Source organism: Coenobita brevimanus, chromosome 8 (assembly GCF_032717465.1).
Source record: "Coenobita brevimanus isolate Jiangsu-jjx chromosome 8, ASM3271746v2, whole genome shotgun sequence".
Lineage (NCBI taxonomy): Eukaryota > Metazoa > Arthropoda > Malacostraca > Decapoda > Coenobitidae > Coenobita > Coenobita brevimanus.
This window is the reverse complement of record NC_136961.1, coordinates 45,012,631-45,028,318: the sequence shown is the minus strand read 5'-3', so window position 1 is coordinate 45,028,318 and position 15,688 is coordinate 45,012,631. Positions and strand designations below refer to the sequence as shown.

The following is a 15,688-nucleotide window of genomic DNA, read 5'->3' as shown; positions in this document are numbered from 1 at the left end:
AAATTTAACAATTCCAGCAGCAGATTTCACATCATCTTCGAGGAGTGTTTGACTTCGGACGGTATCACATGAAACTGTTTGAAATTTTTTGTATGAAATTGTATGACCATGATGTGACAGTACAAAACGAAGCATCAGTCACACACACCCTTTCCACCACTCTATTCATATACATTTTCTCCATATACCATCCAAACACATAAAACCTTCCATCTTACCGTCTACACTCTTCCTTACTTCATACCTTTCACAAATCATTTTATTTCTTATCCTATCCATTCCACTAACTCCACACACACATTGCTCTCTAACCCTACTTCAACATCACTCACTTCCGACTTTTTCTTCTCATAGCAAACTATACAATAAAATAATAATAATAATTAGAAAATCATCTAGACTTTCTCCAAGTTAATGATGGGTTGACATACGGTTCAGAAGCAGATACAAAAGTGTGAACAATGAACGCCCTGTCTACAGTCCATTAATTTTCATTCATTCATTGCCAGACGCCATGTATCCCAGACGGGGTGGCCAATGGCTTAGAGTTAATTGTTTTACAGGGAGGGGCACTAATCCTCCACCAACCCCACATGACACGTAGGGATGCCAACAGCATCTGGTGTTCCCAGGCGGTCACCCATCCAAGTACTAACCAGACCCAACGTTGCTTAACTTCGCTGATCGGACGGGAAGCGGTGTACTCAACGTGGTATGGCTGCAATAACAACAATGAGGGGAGGAGGTAGGTGACTTGAAAAGGCACCAGCGGTGATTTATGAATGGAATATTTAAACCTCAGAACATCAAGAAAAGCAGTTAACATATTTCCCTTATTTTTTCCACTGCTGTACAGTCAACCAAAAAAGTATCACACACCTGGGGATCGATGGTTGTGATAATGAGCGAGTTCTGTACAGTAATCACACGTGAATTTTATTAACATACTACCTAAAAAAAAATATACCATCTAATATGTGACGAATACCATGATTTCGCGCAAGAAAACTATCATGGACAATATCTGCACTTGAAATTACAGGGTGCCCCATATATTACAATGCTTCGTTCGTGTTTGTGAATGATACATGCGATACGATGGCTTTTTTTTACTACTTACAAATGTACACTGTCAATGAAACAGAAGAGTGTTGATGTCCTTCGTTTGGTAGATCAGGTGTCTGGTGCGTAATTTCTTTCCTTCTTCTCATCTATTGACCCCAGCCTCCAACTCCACGTCTGCAGTCTGCATCTGAAGTTTAGCCTGTTAGGGAGGGCATGAAGATGTGAAAACTTACTAGGGCAACTGATGAAACATATATGAAAATTAAAAATACCAGATCTTTCAGCATCTAAGCCACACCATTAGCAACTTTTGTTCCACCTAATCTCGATATATTCAGGGATTAGATGTCCAGCAAAGCACGGTCATATTCAAGGTTGCACAGGAAGCTTTGTGATGCTTTGAAGGCCTTGACAGTATCCCAAATCACTTTATAAATTCACCTAACTATAAACAAAAACCTGCCTTCAACACACAAACCCCTTCAGTGTGGTTACAATTTACATTTCAATCTTGCTATTACCAGTTTATTTTACCCAACTTTGGACAGACCTCTAGTAGCGAAGAGGCTGATGGAGGCTATATCTAACTCCTCCAGCTTTGAAAGTCACCTATAATCTGAATAAAATTGTATGGCAGCAGCAAAAATGGAGTAGAGTACAAAATACATCACCAGACTGAAACGTTTAAGCCTACATAAATGGTAGCTGGCAGTCCAGTGTGCTCCCTTCAAGAGTCACCCAACTACCCTTCCAAGAGCCAAATAAGCCTAGTATTTTAAATGGCATGGAAGGCTTCATGGCATCTTTAACTTGTGAATTTTTCTGCATATTAAACCTAACATCATTGAGTATGTTACTTATACAGTATTTTAACATTTACATGTTGTAGGTGAGCGACGGCTTCATCTTCATGTGGTGGCACTGATATGATTAGGTGGCTCCAATGTCTGGTTACATAACATCCCTCAGTTCCCTCCTTACTACCCAAAACAGAGGAAGATGGACCGCAGTTAAAAAGTAATTCTACTTGCAGTTCACTGTGTTCACATTCATATAATCCTGGGGTTGCAATTAAGCTGCAGCTGCTGCTACTACTGCGGCACTACTAGTGATCCCTTCAATTACATGTGTTCAATCTGCTATTTTCACCATTTACACGAGAGATAAATCCTACACTGATTCCTGTTATGTGGTAAAGAATCTGGTTTGTGGGCTAAACTCCCAGAAATCGGACCCCCCAAAACATGGCCTGTTGGGTATTGACAGTCAGAAGTCCTGTGCGTTGACATGTCAACACGATTGCCGGGCACAGCTGCTGCACAGGTGCACTCGGTGTCCTTTTCCCTCTGAGAAAAGCTCCTCAGCCTCAGATACACTCCTCTCCGACAACCATGCATTGCTCCATCCTGCCATTGCAACTGACCAGAACTTATTTACCACCTTGGACACTCTATTAACTCTTTTCTATGTCCAGTGATGCTGCCAGAGATTGTACAATTACTACAATACATATTGCAATACATATTACATATGATCTAGGGGAGGGGAGACAAAATTTTCCAAATCAAAAGAGGGACTCTAGGAAAATTTATGGATTTCACCACAACAATGTGCCTTAAAACACACTTTCTATGGTACAATTTGCGTGATTCGATTTCTGCGAAAAACTTTAATGATACATTAGCTGCATTATTGGTGCAGTCACTATACTACTGTGTATGACGACCTCTCTTCCTACTTCTTCCTTTCCTTCCTGTCACTTTTTATCTCTTCTTACCACTTCAAGTGGTTCTACACCAAGTGACAAGCCTAATGTTTGCCTGCAACCCAGGAACCTATTTACAAAGCTGGGTGGTGACCATATAACAAGACAACTGGGTGATGTGGAGTCTGCTACGTTGCCCCTGCTAACTGGGTGGGGAGACGCAAATGCTGTGTCCACCTGGAAACTAAACCTCCATACTTTTCCCCACACCTCACTGTTGCATCTATATAAACCACAAGGGAACAACAGTTCACTGCATGGGACGACCATGCAGGGGCAGCTGCTTGCCTATGATTGATGGGTCTGGTTGGCCAGACAGATCAGAGCTGAACAACAACAACTATCAATTTTAAATCAAAACCATACAAGAAGATATCAGGTGTAATGTGCAGAATAAATCACTAAGACATGAAATCTCCAAAAGCCACTTAGAATATAACTCAGAGCCTCAAATCCACTCATAAACCAATTGTCCTGCAGGGTCAAGCTGATGTAGAGATGCTATCCCATTCTGTGTTCTGGGTGTGACTGGGATAAGATTTTGTGGTGTTTGCAAGGAGGTCATTGCACCCCACTTGCTGGCAAGTTTCTTGCATTAAGTATTTGCAGCTGTCTTTTGTGGATGCAATGACCAGCCAGTCATTATGGTGCATAAGCAGTTCTATCCTTGGCTGTCTGCTCTGGAAAATTATTGTTATATTTGTGACCTTTCAATGGGTGATGATGAGACCAAACAGCATTAGTGAACTATATTTGTCACTCTCCACTGTGAGCTCTATGTCCGTCTGGAGCCTGGATGTGACTGACATGCCAAGAAACATCTTCCATGTGAACTGTCGTTAACCAAACCTGTGTACAACTGCATGAGGATATCTAGGTTATCATATAATATTTTTAGTACTTGGTGGATTAGCAAGGGGTATATGGCCAGGACGAGGCACTTCCTGGCAGCCACTTAGTATGTCTCTGAAACAGAATCAACAGATAGTGAGGAACATCCGGGGATCACTCACTAGAATGACTTGTGCCTCCAGGTCTTGATGCAGTCCTGGAGTAGTGATGCTAGTGGCTGTGAATTAAGGCATGATTGACAGGGAGGGGTGCTATACTTCCTCCACATCATACCACATTTTAGTAGTATGAACACCCACTTGTGCTTCTAATGGTGATGCCACCCCAGAAGCCATTCCAGTTGCCTGTCACCTGGAAGCTAACTTTCCTTCTTTGTAGATGGGATAGACTTTGCAACATCTGGCATACCACGAGGACACAGCCTCATTTCAACTTAATCCTTTAGATACGTACAGATTCTTTTTGACTGGATATAATGGTCTGCTGGTGGTCAGAGTTTAACTCTGAAATGCAAGGACTACAAAGATGGCTTTTAACCCTTTAGTGTCATGAGGATTCACTCAATCAATCAATCAATCAATCATTTCCTGTGGCACCCTCGGGGATGCATAGGGCCTCGATGAACTCACACCACCACATCCTATCTTGTGCTAACTCCTCAAGATCTCCCCAACACTCATCTCCAGCTTCCCGTCTCATTGTCCTCACCCACGTCTCTTTTGGCCTTCCTCTACCTCTCCTACCGAGTGCCACCCACCCTGGTGTACCTCGTACTATTCCCTGTCTCCTATACACATGTCCTAGCCACTTCCATCGTGAGAATCTAACATATTCATCGATCGGCTGCACTCCCGTTATTTCTCTAATTCTACTATTTGGTATCCTTTCCCACCACTTAACTCCTAATATTCTTCTAAGTGCTTTATTTTCAAACACCAAGAATTTATTTTCCATAGTCACTGTGCTGTACCAAGACTCGTGTCCATAAATTAAGATACTCCTAACCATTACCTTATAAAGTTTGATTTTTGTATGCACAGAAAAATTGTTATTATTCCAAATATTTTTAAGCATTCCCATTGCCTGATTAGCCTTCTTTAACCTTTCCTAGAATTCAAAGTTCAAAGAACCATCCTTGGCTAAATAAGTACCTAAATATTTAAACCTATCAACTTGCTTTACAACTATACCTCCAATTACACATTCCTCCGCATTTTCCATATTCATATTGATTATTTCAGTTTTTCCACAATTAATAACCAAACCCACCTTGCGACCTTCACTCACCAAACAGTCCAACACTCTCTGCATCTCTTCTGGCCCATCACAAATCAAAACTATATCATCTGCATAATCTAAATCCAAAAGTTTCCTGTTCTCTCCCCAAAGTATACCTGCACCGGTTTCTGTTCCAACGCGTTTCATAATGTAATCAATGACCAATATAAATAGTAAAGGCGATAGAACACCACCTTGAATTACTCCGGACTTGACTTCAAACGAATCACTCAGACAACCATCAACCATCACTTTACAAAATGTGTCCTCATGCATGTTCATAATGACCCTCACAAACTCCTCTGGTATTCCATAATGTCTCATGATCTTCCCCATAGTCTCTCTCGAAACACTATCAAAAGCCTTTTCAAAATCAACAAAACAAAGACTTAACGGTACTCTCATTTCATTAACTTGCTGCATCAAATGCCTAACTATAAAGATATGATCATTGCAACCACATCCCTTTCTAAAACCAGCCTGTTCATCCCTCAGAATACCCTCAACCACCGGCTCCAACCTATTTAACAACACTCTACTGAAAACTTTCAAAGCTATCGGTGACAAAGAGATTCCCCTCCAATTACCACATTCACTCAGGTCTCCCTTCTTCGGAACTTTAACAATTACACCATTCTTCCAAACTGATGGTAGTAACCCCGTCACCCATATCTTATTGAATAGCTTGGTCAAGATCATTATTAATCTATCCCCCTCCACTTTAAACATTTCCGGAAATAAACCATCCTCCCCTGGTGCCTTATTATTCTTTAACTGTTTTACTGCTTTCTCCACTTCTGCAAGCCTCAACTCTCCTGTTTCTATATTTAAATCTTCCTGAGCAGACGGTATATCCTCCTCTGGTGGTATTGGTCTATTAAGAACTGTCTCAAAATGCTCTTTCCATCTATTTTTAATATCTCCATCTTTGGTCAATAAATTTCCTTCCCTGTCTCTAACTGGTATTTCCTTGCGTTTACCTGCATTACCACTCAGTTCTCTAATCGATTCATATGCTATTCTTTGACTCTGTCCATCATTTTTGTTTATTAAGATTTCAGTCTCTGCAACCTTTTCATCCACACCTTCTTTTATCTCTCCTAGCTAACCTTCTTACTTCTGAATTCAAACTCCAGTACGCAGCTCTTGCTAATTCAATCTCTCGTTCATCAACGCATTGCATCTCACTCCTCAATTTAGCCTCACCTCTCTTTTTTTATCATATCCCACGTTTCCTCTGACATCCATTTCTTTCTCCTGAATCTATGTCTCCTTCCAATCGTACATTCAGCAGTCTCATGCAAAACTTTGTTCACATCCTCCCACATCTCATCTACACTTCTCTCCCCCTCTTCCAACGTTTCCAACACCAAAAACCTATTTCTGCATTCTAATCTGAATTCCTCCTTTTCTTCTCCTTCCCTTCTAAGCTTAACAAAATCGTATCTACCAACACCAGATTTTTCCTTCCTCTGATTTTTAAGTTTAAACCTTATTTTTGCAATGCTAAGTTGATGGTCACTACCAATATCCGCTCCCCGTTTAACATGAACATCTAGCAGAGAACTTCTATGCCTCCTACTGATAGCGATGTGATCAATCTGATTTTTATATTTTCCACACGGCGACACCCAAGTTGTCTTGTGTATACTGCAATGCTGAAAGAGTGTGCCCCCGATGACTAAGTCATTTGCTAGACAGAAGCTTCCAAACCTCACTCCGTTTTCACTCATCCTACTACCAACTCCCATCTTACCCATACATGCCTCAAATCCCTCATTTGAACAGCCCATTACTGCATTAAAGTCTCCAACACAGATCAAAACATCATGTCTAGGTACCCTTCCTACTCCTTCTTGCAACTTTTCATAAAATGTGTCTTTCCTTTCATCGAGTGCATCATTAGTAGGTGCATAACACACAAACAGACTGATGTTGCCATGATTTGATTTAAACCGTGCGTATAACAATCGCTCATCTATAGGATCCCACTCACATAAAGCCTTATTTGCCTTACAACCTAGCAACAATCCTACTCCCTGATAATGCATTCCGTCCTGTCGGCCAGATATCAATAAACGTATACCATCCTCCAAATCCAACTTATCGACTCCAGTTAATCTAGTTTCTATCAGAGCACAAATATCAAGTCCGTAATTTTGAAAAACCTTCACTAACTCATCGATTTTACCGTCATGATTTAGCGTTCTCACATTCCAGTTACCAATTTTAATTGTATTTTTTGCATTAACAAATGAATTAGATTGTAACTGAGGCAACCGTGAGATTCTTAGCACCCCCTGCCCATTTAAGGGCTGCACGGGACTGGGGGCCATTATTGTTCTTTCAGAGTCCATCAAGGTTTCTTTGGCTAACTTCCTGAACACCTCGCCTATGTGTTGCAGTCGCAGTAGGCAGCTAACTTGCCTGATTGCCCACACCCGAAAGACCCAGCTATGCTGTAGCCAGTCACGTGCCGGCATGCTTCCCAGCCATTTCACTCTCAAGGAGTTCCTCTGTCTGAGAAAGCAACCACCCCCCTGCTCCCGAGGGCTTTTGATCTGTGTAGGTAGAGGGCGATCACTCCCTCACTAGCCATATACAGTGTATATACAGTGTATAGGCTACACTCACCTAATTCACTCAAATGAAAAAAATCAATAGCCAGCTAATGTACATGAGCTAAGTCAAAAGCAGCAAATGAAAGGTCAAAATAGGCTATTACTGTACAAAACACTGCTCAAGATGCAAACAACACTGAAACAGATGGAGAATTCTACATGCAGAGCTGGGTATGATGATGGTGATTCTCTCTCTATTTTACTGCTGTGACCAACATATTACCAACTGCCAGTTATTCTTGACAGTCACAGATGCAGAAACTAGATGTAATGAAACCAAGGAGTGACTGGCTTAATTACTAAAACCCCATTATTATTCTTGCCTATATTATTTTCAAAGGAATTTATTACCTGCACGTGTATGGCTTGCTACCATTCTTCTTCTCCCCCCCCCCCTCCTTGCTTTTCAGTTCTCTTCTCCCTCAGTTATTTGTTTCTGCCCTTCCTGCTTCTTTTTGCTTTTCTTTCTCCCTCCCATCTTTTGCACCCCCTTTTCCTTCAAGTTTCTTTGGTTACCTATCCCTCTAAAATGCATAACTAAGTTGGGCTGACATGTTACAATTACTGTACCTGCATTCTGACAGCCGAAGTGCTTTTGAGGTGTGTGCTATGCGTTCCGAGGAGGCGTGCACTGACTTGTAAGTGTGGGAGCTCCTGATTGCAACAATTTTGGTGACAATGGTGAGGTTTCTGCACACCATAATGGAGCAGCTTGTTGAAACTGCACCAGTCCTAACAGTGCAATCCTGTGTTTTTAACCTGAAACCAAAAATGGATTGTCAATTTGTAGGTAGTAATGATTCCCCTTATTTCTAAATTTCACTAACCTCACATTTTCCCTAATCTTTAAAGCCCTCTACAATTTCTTATTTCAAAATGTTATTAACCTCATATTTTCCCTTATCTTCAGAAGCCCTCCACACCTTGCTAATTCTGAAATGTTATTACCCCTTTCCTTAATCTTTGCACTACACACTTTTGCTTGGGTTTAAAAATATTTAGACAATTGGGGCATGTGGTGCTTCACCCTCACCTTAAGAGTAAATGAAAATAATAATAATAATAATAATAATAATGTGCAACCTGAAATTGGACAACTGTGTAGTACCCACTGAAAAATATAAGTGGTACTGTACATTCCCAGAAAATCACATGCAGGGCAAGGCTGAAGAGGAATATGCTACACTAGCATTGTATGGTACTGTAACTGCCAGACCCATTATGCCTCCTTTGAAGCATAGGTGTCTGAAGCATTGCAACCAGTCCTTAACATTTAAAGGTAAAAGACTAACCTGTGTCCCTGGCAGCATTTACCCTCACCCACACCCACACTTGAGGAAGCAAATTATTTAACAGATCTGGATTTCACAAGTCATACTCACTTTATACCGTATGTCTGCCTATGGTGTGTGCTTGACCTATTATCTCCTTATGTAATTATAATACAGTACAGTACTCCCTTATGAGTTATGAGCATCCGCCACATCAGAAATCAACGATATGAGAATGGGCAATTTAGACCAAATTCAATGATGCAAGCAGGGTCAGTTAACCTAACCCTATTTTTTCGTACTCTGTTATGAGTTTCTGCGATCCTTTTCTTCACTTCGTTCAATGAGTTTCCACTATCATCCGAAGAGTCCTCTATTATCATATCCTACTCGTGCAATGGGACCTGACTAAACTTCGCTAAATGTAAACCTATTTAGGTATAAAGTAAATATGCTAACAGATAGTCTACTGGGCAGTATTCAGTACCTCCCATCAGACCTAAAATTTTTCTCTAAAGCACCATTTGTAAAGCAATGCATAAAGTATTGCATATCTTCAATTCCACATTACCCCCTTTTAAGTGCAGAGGCTAGGCTGATCTATCCTGATATTTAGAGGATGACCAGTTGCTTGTACATGAGTGGCATTGTGTGACAATTACTCCACCCCTCATACAAACCCTTGTGCCCTACAGTAAGTTAAGACACTCCGTACTGGCCACATTACCCAACCCACCCCCGACAACTTTTGTTTTTTCTAATTTTTGGCTCAAACCTCCGCTTTTTATGAGAAACATCGAAAATTCATAGAGAAATCGCTCACCTGAGGTTTTAAATACCGCTACAGGTAAGAGTACCCTCACCTGGCTAAGTTTTCAGTGGCATCTGGCTCCTGAGAAAATGAGTTCTATGGGAGGGGTAACTATTCCAAACCACTCATAAATGATATTTATTTTTTTATTTGGTACGAATTTCTATGTAGTACAAGAGCGTATTGGTCTGCACACAGCAATATAGGCGATATAAGCAGTGTTTCACTCACCAAACCCCACCTTTTTTGGCAACATTAGCTGCTCATCACTTTGTCCTCCACATTGTCATTGATTGGGGAATGACGCTCGCCTTGAATTTCGTACCGTGGCGCGACATATCTTTACTGGCCAGGTCACTGGTAACAGGTGAGTTGCCGAGACAATGGCATGCGGGGGGGGGAAACAAGGGTGTAGGGCATTTCACTGCCTGGCATCGGGTAGAGGAAGGTGTCAGGTGTCTACGCACAAAAAATTACGCGCGACATATGAAAAATGTGCAAACGGTGGACCTTGCAATTGCAAAACGTACACTGTATGTCGGGGGGACTGAGCGTGAAAAAAAAATGCGACATGCATCGTACGTCAAGGGACAGGGCGGGTTAAATAAGCATCTGAATTGAGTAATAATTTCCTTCAAGTTCAGTCTCTAGTAAAGCAATTTAATTTGACTAGTGTGTGGATGGTTAACGAGTTGGAGGGGGTCAAACCTTACTCCCCCACTAAAAAGTCTTAAGTACCGATAAGTATGAATATTACTTTTAATGACGTCAAGTACGCTGTGCTACCTCTTACGGATTCTCTACAATGAATGAAATAGGACAGCCGTTTTCCTGGGACTGAAGGTTAAACAAGTCCCAAAACTAGATTATTACTTCACTAGTTGCTAGAACACAGAAACATCCTAGACATGTAATAAAATTCCTAACTCTGATGGTCAATGCATCTACACTGTAACAATAACTTCCTCTAATGTGAACGTTACTTAATGCACACTATTTAAAGTTTGCCTTCCTTAACTCCTTTCATCCCATGACAATGTCATTCTCAGACATGTATTCTTGCCTGGTATGTTCCCTAACACCTTTCCCTCAGCAAGTTTTTGTACATGGCTGCTTAATATATATATATATATATATATATATATATATATATATATATATATATATATATATATATATATTTTTAATACAGAGTATTGCTATTGGAAGGATTTGTACGAGAACAGTGAGAAGTAATAAAAAACTGCTTACAAAAAGGTGTTTGGGAGCTTCCTTAACAGACAAATATACAGGCCTTGCTTCTATTAAGACTTATGGCTATTTCTTATAGTGAAGAGTATAAAACTAACCTATCCTGTGTGAAGTCTCCTAACTTGAATAAAATACATTTGTCTAAATGGAAGAATAAAGTTTCATGAGGGAAACAATGCTACCATACTCCCGGCAGTTCCCCATTCCTGGCAAAACTGAAAAAACTATTACAGTACAGCACAACAGTATCAAAAACCAATTACTCTACCTCTCATTTTAGTTATTTTTACAGAGGTTTGAGATTATAAATTCTGTACAAGGGCACAATTTCAGAATGTGAACCTAGAGGACTGTACAGTAGGTTCCCTTCACTATATTCCTTTAAGTAGAGAGGGAGTACAGCAACTAATTAAAACTATTCCCTCACTAATTGCCTATATAAAATATCCGTTAAGTATTTAAATCAGACCATATTAAAAAAAATAAATAAATACCTCAATGCACCAGCTAAGTTTGATTTTTTGAACTTATTTACTGTTGCATGAAACAATGAGTCTTAACTGGTCTCCTTGGTTACAAGTGCAATTTTTCCATCTTTATCTGGGATATTATCTTCAATACTAAATTACGGTAACAGGAAATGAGTCCTTGGTTAATAATCACACTTGCCTGTCTCTAATTGCAAGAGGAAATATGTCTACCGTAGGAGTGTCTCCTTGGTTGCTAGTCAAGACCTTCCAGTTTCCAAAGTCCTCTTGGTCGTTTGAATCCAAACACCCGTATATCTTCAATCCAACCAGTTCCTCTTGGTAGTCAACCTTCTATGGACTGAAAAAATTAAATAAATAAATAAAAGCAATGCATACGCCTATTAGAGTTGTCTTACTTATAGGTTATTCCAGTAAGTACTATGAAAACACAAGCAAATTAATAAAACTGAAAACCCAACCTAAAATGAAAAAAAAATTATACATTTACTGGAAACCCCATTTAATGCTAGCCGGTCCGCTTTGTGTTTTCTGCCATCAGACCACTTTATGCAATAATAAAATTAAGGAAAGCTCATAACTCCAAACTGTCCTGAGTATTGAAATTTGGCGAGAAATGTCAAATCAAATGAAAAGCAAAATCTGAAAAACTTTTGCCTGATGCTACTACCATTGTCATCACGAATGTCCACCTATAACATTGGACTACCACTAAATATGTTGCTAGTAACGAAAGTGCAATGGAAAGTATGAAGGGCCATACTATTATCTTATCCCATTTGTGAGGTACGGGAAATACAGCAGCAAAAGAAAAAGGTGAACAAACTACGATATGGGACAATGGCCTTGCAAAACAAAGCTGCCGGTTAAAACACAACACTCAAAAACCCAGTTTAACATAATATTACTAGCTTCATATAAAGTCAACACTCGAAGAGTTTAACATAGTCCAAGAAAATTAAATTAATATAAAGACATTTAAAGGGGCGAGAAATATTATGCTTACCCAAAGCAGCAATCACCCTCCCTCCAGCTCCGACTAACTCAAAGTGAGCCCGTGCTGGTACCTCTCCTCCCCCCTCCCGCCCCCCCACACAAAACCCCCCTTCCCTCCAGCTCCCCTTCCCCCCTCTTGTTAGACCCTTCTACTCCATTGTGCATTTTCGTATTTTTAAGTGTGTGTGTGTGTGTGTGTGTATATATATATATATATATATATATATATATATATATATATATATATATATATTTATTTGTATGGATTTATGAATGGTATGTGTTTATGAGTACCGGTAGGTGTATTTTTCCACTGCTCTATGAAGTAGCCTCCAGTAGCGACGTATGAACTACCTGTTCCTTCTCCCTTTTTGGGGTTAGTATATGAATTATATATTTATGAATAACAGGTGTGTGCCTATGTATGTAAAAGATTATTTTAATCTGAATCTCAGTCTATTGGAAGTCGGTAACTTCCTCCAACTCCCTCCTCTATCCCCCCACTTTCTTCCCTCCTCCTTCTCTCTGTCCCCCACCTCCTTTCCTCTATCCCCCTCCCTCCTCTTCTTTCCTACTTTTTCCCTCCACAAAAAGCCGGCAGGAATTCCTTTACCCCCATTCCTCCTCCATCCCCCCCCCTACCATCCCTACACTTGCTTCCATTAGCGGGGGGGGGGGGGGGGTTGCCAGTGGTAGAGCGTCGGACTCGGGACCGGTGGGTCGTGAGTTCGAGCCACGCCTAGTAGCTGCCATGCCGGGAGGGGTACATAAGAACATAAGAAGAGAGGACAACTGCAGCAGGCCGGCTGGCCCACGCTAGGCAGCTCCCAGAAGAGCAACTGAACCACTAGAACGAGATAAGGATAGCAAAGAAGAAGGCTCTCCCCCGCCCTCCAAACCCTCCAGCCGAAGCCGGCAGGAAAAAGTCAGAAAGTCAGAAAGAACACCACGCCGTATAGAAAAACTGGCGTGGACATTTTACAGGAAAGTGTGAAAGGAGAATAGAGACTATCATAGTGTAACCTGAAAAGAAAATTTATTTTATAGTTAGTATTGGTTATAATATTTTCTTTATTCTATATCCACCCCTTATTTGTCATATGCTTATCTAGCCTATGCTTGAAACTCTCAATGGAAGAGGCAGCAACTACTTTACTAGGTAGCTTATTCCATTCGTCTACTACTCTATTACCAAACCAATTTCTACCGATTTCCTTTCTGAAACGGAATTTTTCTAGTTTGAAACCATTATTTCTAGTTCTATCCTGTATGCTCACTTTAAGTACCTTGCTAATATCTCCCTTATTTATACCATTCATCCACTTAAAAACCTCAATTAAGTCTCCCCTTACTCTACGCCTCTCTAGCGAATGCAGACTTAGTCTTTTCAGTCTGTCTTCATATGACAGGTTCCGGACGTCATGTATCATTTTAGTCATTCTTCTCTGTACATTTTCTAACGAATTAATATCCATTCTATAGTAAGGACACCAAAATTGTACTGCGTAGTCTAAATGTGGCCTTACTAATGCTAGATAAAGTTTCAGTATTACTTTAGATGATCTATTGCTCACGCTTCTCGAAATAAATCCTAGGACCCTATTTGCTTTATTTCTCGCATTAATGCACTGTTGCCTAGGTTTAAGGTCGTTACTAATCATAACTCCTAGATCTCTCTCGCATTCCGATTTGCTAATTTCTTTGTTATCTAAGCTGTATTTAGTATCTCCAATGGTCTTGCCTACGTTAAGTACTTTACATTTTTCAACGTTAAATTCCATTTGCCAAGTTTTAGACCATTTGGACAATGTATCGAGGTCTTTTTGTAAGTAATGGCAATCGTCAGTCGAGTTAATGATACGCCCTATTTTTGTATCGTCGGCAAATTTGCTGATTCTGCTATTGACTCCTAAGTCTAGATCATTTATATATATGATAAATAATAAGGGACCGAGTACTGAACCCTGTGGTACACCGCTAGTTACTAATCCCCAGTCCGACTTAGTTCCATTTATTAATACTCTCTGCTTTCGTCCTTTTAGCCAGGATTCTATCCATTTTAAGATATCGCCGTCTATACCGTGTGCTCGAACCTTTCTAACTAACCTTTCGTGTGGGACTCTATCAAAAGCTTTACTAAAGTCCAGATAAATAACATCGTAAGCTTTATCGCTATCTACTGCCTCATAGACCTCCGAGTAGAATGACAACAAATTTGTGAGGCAGGATCGTCCTTGCCTGAATCCGTGCTGACTTTCGTTTATAAGATTAAATCTTTCTAAGTGTTCTCTAATCCTATTTGCCAAAACTGACTCTAACATTTTTCCTACTATTGACGTTAGACTTATCGGACGATAATTCGACGCAGCTGATTTATCACCCTTTTTAAAGATGGGCACTACGTTTGCGGTTTTCCACGCCTCTGGAACTTCTCCTGAACTTAAAGAGTCATTAAATAACGTTAAAAGTGGCTGACATAATTCTTCTTTGGTTTCTTTTATAATTTTTGCATATATATCGTCCGGACCTGGCGATTTTTGAGGTTTTAACTTGTTAATTTCTTTCAATACGTCCTCCTTACTAATGGTTATTTTACTAAGAATATTTTCCGTATTCTCATGGTAAATATTTGCTGCTTGAGGGACCAGGCTTAGATTTTCCTTGGTGAATACTGATATGAAATAATTATTTAGGATGGAGCACATTTCTTTATCTTCACTGGTAATGTCACCTGATTCTGTTCTGAGTGGTCCTATCCTATCTTTATTTTTCGTTCGGTACATTTGATAAAAACCCTTGGGGTTTACTTTTGATTCACTGGCAACCTTAATTTCATAACTTCTCTTTGCTTTTCTTATCTCCCTCTTTACTTCTCTATTTAAAATTGTGTACCGGTTACGTAAGTGTTCCTCTCCACGTTTTATTTTTCTATATATTCCTTTCCTTTGGCCTATGAGAGATTTTAATCTGTTGTTTAACCATCTTGGTTCTGAATTGTTAGTTCTAAACGGTTTTGAAGGAATATATCTATCTTGGCCTCCGTATATTATATTTATTAACTCGTTATACTTCTCACTGGTCGAACGTCTGTTTGGTACTGGAGCTGAGTTAATTTCCGTCACCTGGACTACATTCCTATCTACCACCTCCCCTCACAGATACCTGACGGACGTCCCCACGTGCTTCCTGCGCCTGACCTATGACCTGGGGATCCCCACTAACCTGACATTCCCTCAAATAGCTAATCTCCCTGTGGAATACCGTTCGAAAATAAGCTCTTAAGCCATCGA

General features: G+C 40.2%; 1 non-coding gene across 1 annotated transcript; it reads right to left on the bottom strand.

The window, feature by feature from the left end:
* Nucleotides 1–607: 607 nt before the first annotated feature.
* On the bottom strand, nt 608–726 carry LOC145408963 (5S ribosomal RNA). Its single transcript, XR_013899025.1, has one exon. It is a non-coding gene; the product is annotated as a 5S ribosomal RNA (ribosomal RNA).
* Between the last annotated feature and the right edge of the window lie 14,962 nt (nt 727–15,688).